Consider the following 4,077-nt stretch of genomic DNA (forward strand, 5'->3'; position numbering starts at 1 on the left):
AAATAAATAATTTAATTCAATCTTCCAGTGAAGTAGATTACCAATGAAACTAACTTGAGATTTTTTTAATTTAGTGTTGAAAAATTTTTAAATAAATTATACACAAATATATATATATATAATATGTTAAATAACTTAAAAATTTTCAATAAATTAGTAATCTGTCTTAATTAATTATTTTACTTAATAATTATAATAAAAGAAATGAAATTTTCTTACCACTTAAAAGAAAAAGATATAATTTATTTTACTGTAATTATAAATAAAATCCTCTAACAACTTAAATTTAGATACAAATGATGTGAATAGAAATAAATGCAAAATACAAATTATTAGGATTCCGTTACGCGTAAAGATAAAACCGTCAACCTTTCGCCGACTCCGCTGGGGATCGAACCCAGAATCTCTGGTTTCGTAGACCAGCGCCTTATCCATTGGGCCACGGAGTCCACATGCACAGCAAATGTAAAATATCTTTTTAATTGTGGTAGTATTGTTATCAAAGTTGACGGCCTTCAAACAGATTTGTGTGGTGCCAGAAACGCTGCGTTCTCGTATTTGATATCAGTACATATGATATTCAAAATTATTGTTCATATTATTTTTAAGTATAATTTGGTATGGTTCATAGTTTAAAATATGTGTTCTGTTTTTGTTTTTTAAGAAAAGAAATTAGTTTTTTTTCGGGTGAGAGTGAAGATATTTAGAGACGTTAAGTTATTATAATAGTTCATCGTGTTAATAGTAAATATTTAAATTTAAGTGGGAAAGATAATAATCATTTCTTAATCATTCAAGATAATCTTAATTAACAAATATAATATATTTTTGGAATTATATAAAAATAAAAAAATAAAAATTAACACTAACAATAAAGATTTCATTAGTAAAAATGTATTCAAAAGTATAATAGTTTCTTCCTAATATAAAGAGAAATAAAAAAATTGAAGAAGTAATATGGGATGACCATTCACTTTTTTGTTTTGTCCATTTACAATGCATATGGTGTATCTATATGGATACAAATTGATATAGGTTCATTTAGATGGCAGTCGACAAAGTACATTGAATTAAACTCTTAGTAATTTATAATTATGAAAATGTTTTATGGAGTTATCTTGTTGAGGATTTTAATTTATCCATTATAGATTTTAAGAATATTTTAGAATTTGATGATTAAGAGAGGGCTCAAGAACTTATCACCATTGCAAATTCTAGGAATATTCTAAAATTTGACGATCAAGAGACAAGTCAATTCTTGATCATCAAATTTTGGGATAATCTCAAAATCTACAATCCACATAAGGATGTTCGTTGAGATGGAACCACCCAGGTTGAACTAGACAAACATAAAGATGTTAGTTGAAATGGAACCACCCAGGTTGAACTAGCCAAACAAATTTGATAGATGAACTCTGATATCCTAGTCCCTGAGTTTCTCCCTGATTCTAAGCCAGAATAGTTTATAGCTAACATTGGAGGTGATGGAGTTCAAGATTGAGTTCATAGAGCCATTGTTAATGTGAAGTAAGGATGTCATTCAAAGTGGCCATTTGGACAGTAAGTTTGTCTATCTCCCTGCTAATCAGACTGATTTTCATTCTAAGTTTTCTTCAATTCTTTGGATCTTTGTTGTTTCAAATTTGCTTCTTCCCTTTGCTCTCCATTTTCCTTGAATGCATTTTGTATCCTAGCCATACGCTCCCTCTTTCAACTTCTCTCTCAGTTCTGAAAAACTCCGTTATAAACTTGCCTTCCCTATCTTGCAGACTGACCACTGTAATTCCTTGCATTTCCACGTCTCCCACATCACATTATATGCCAAATTGCTCATATTGCAAGCTATCTTCATCATTGACAATTTAATTAGCCGCATTCTCTACATCTCTCGCATCCTTAACCCACCTTAGTTCATCATGCCCCCATGGAGAATTTGCACAATGAGAATTGCTACAAATCTGTTGATCCCACTCCAGGTGCCAAAAACAAGTCATGAACTTCATTTGAGCTTCCATATTAGGTTTGGTATGAGGCAAATTGTTACCGCATTTGTTGCATGCAATGCCCTTCTAACGTTGTCTCTTTTATTATTGCTCATGATCATTGACTATGGGATGAGAGCGTCCATCTTGATTCCATTAATTGGTATGGTGTGCTTGATTGGTTGTTTATCCAAAGCGCTATTAAGAGCCTTGAGTACGTGTTTGACAAGAATATTTGATAATGAGTAGTAGTGTTGTGATTCGCTTGTACAAATGAGATAGTTTTGAATAGAGAAGCTAGTCTCAAGTGTTATGTGTCAAATTGTATTGTTTAAAATGGATTTGATTCATAAAGACATTGTTAATAATATGCTTTGAAAGAGTATGTATATTTCTACTTATTATTTGAAATTTCACACAAACTCTATGAATATTGGTACTCAATTTTTCCACATAGCACATGGAATATTTTTCCACCTAGCATATAGAAAATAGCTCAGAACTCCACTCCCCTCCCCACTCCTACCACCCCTAGGTTGATTTCAAATTATTTATCCAAATCTAAAATAGTTCCTTGTATTTGCCACAATTGTTTTTTGAAGGCAGATTGAAATTGTAGTGTAAGAGAAAGAAATTGAAAATGCATACAAATAGAAAAATATTTTCTATTACTTAGAATCATTCAATTACATCTCATATTTATTGTATTAATGAGATCTAACTATTTCTAAAATGAGGGATTGTAGTTGAGAAAATATCTCAACTGTCCAATCCACTCAACAAACCAATCTTACCCAATTTCTAAAGTAAGCATTATTCCAAGTTCCCCCTTAACGCTTACATTATTACATAAGTCACAAATTACATATAAATCATATCAAGTCTAATATGGTCTTCATCAGCAATTATGTTCATTCTAGGATCTTGCAGACATTTTTCATTTTCACCACCACACGAGCGACCACTTGATCTTCATTTGAAGCATACCCACCTCTGACCATTGTTGAGAAGCTTTGCAAAATTGACATTTCTTAACTACCCCGAAGAATAGCTGAGATATTGAATATCTCTATGGACAAGTTTCCATCCTAGTAGTATGCACCAAAATACACACTTCCAGTTATATAGGTAACCTATCTAAATATAGAGCTTATCCAACATTCAATTATGTAATTGACCTTTCTTCACACACAAATACACACATTAAAAAATAATATAATTGGTGGCTATTTAGAAAAGCATGAGAGGCTCTATATTAAATTCATTATCGTTGTTATAATCTAAGAAGTCGTGAAGGTTGGCCTCTTGCAAGTCTTCAATAGTAGCTATGTTGGCCAATTCCTTTAATTTTCCATTTAAAAGATCTCTTGCACGAGTTTTACAATTGAAGGTTGTATGTTCGTGTTTTCGACAGTAAAAACATTCCACTAAGTTCCTATTTTTATTAACTCTTCCCTTTGAGAATAATGTCATCTCACCATGTGAGATGTCCTCTGTCTTATCTGATTTCATCCTCTACTCTTCTGCTAAGAGTGTTGCAATCATTTAATCTAATGATCAAGAGGAAAACTGACTTAAGGTGAAAATAGCATAATCATAATCTGATGGTAAGTTATTTAGCAAAGTAACCTTAGCATCTTCTTCTTCTATGTTTACCTCAATTTCCTCCAATTGTCTTATGAGTTATTTTAGATCACTTATGTGTAAAGACAATGATACCCCATTATGCATTTTGAGTTTGAATAACTGCAATTTCAAAGAGAATTTTGCATTCATTGTCTTTTCCCCAAATGTCTTGCTTAAGTGTTCCCATATTTGTGAAGGGGACTTTCCTAAGTCTATAAGGTGAAGTTGTGAATCTGACAAAGATAATCCTATAATAGACTTAGCTCTTTCTTCCCTTTTTTTCCATTTAGCTAATTGTTTTGGATCTTGGGGTGTTGGTTCTAGTCCTTTTACTAAGCCCCATAAATTTTTATGCATCAAATTCATTTGGACTTTCACCTTCTAGGTAAAGAAGTTTGACCCATTGAATTTTTCAACAACTATTTTCTCCATATTTAAAATAAACAATTATAATTATATTGTTACCTAG

The 4,077-nt window shown here is 31.5% G+C and overlaps 1 non-coding gene across 1 annotated transcript; it reads right to left on the minus strand.

The window, feature by feature from the left end:
• Positions 1-376: 376 nt before the first annotated feature.
• TRNAR-ACG (transfer RNA arginine (anticodon ACG)) lies at positions 377-449 on the minus strand. The gene has a single exon. It is a non-coding gene; the product is annotated as a tRNA-Arg (tRNA).
• Between the last annotated feature and the right edge of the window lie 3,628 nt (positions 450-4,077).

The sequence above is a fragment of the Pinus tabuliformis genome, chromosome 7 (genome assembly GCF_031772625.1).
Source record: "Pinus tabuliformis cultivar Carrire ecotype Pingquan chromosome 7, CPIR1, whole genome shotgun sequence".
Lineage (NCBI taxonomy): Eukaryota > Viridiplantae > Streptophyta > Pinopsida > Pinales > Pinaceae > Pinus > Pinus tabuliformis.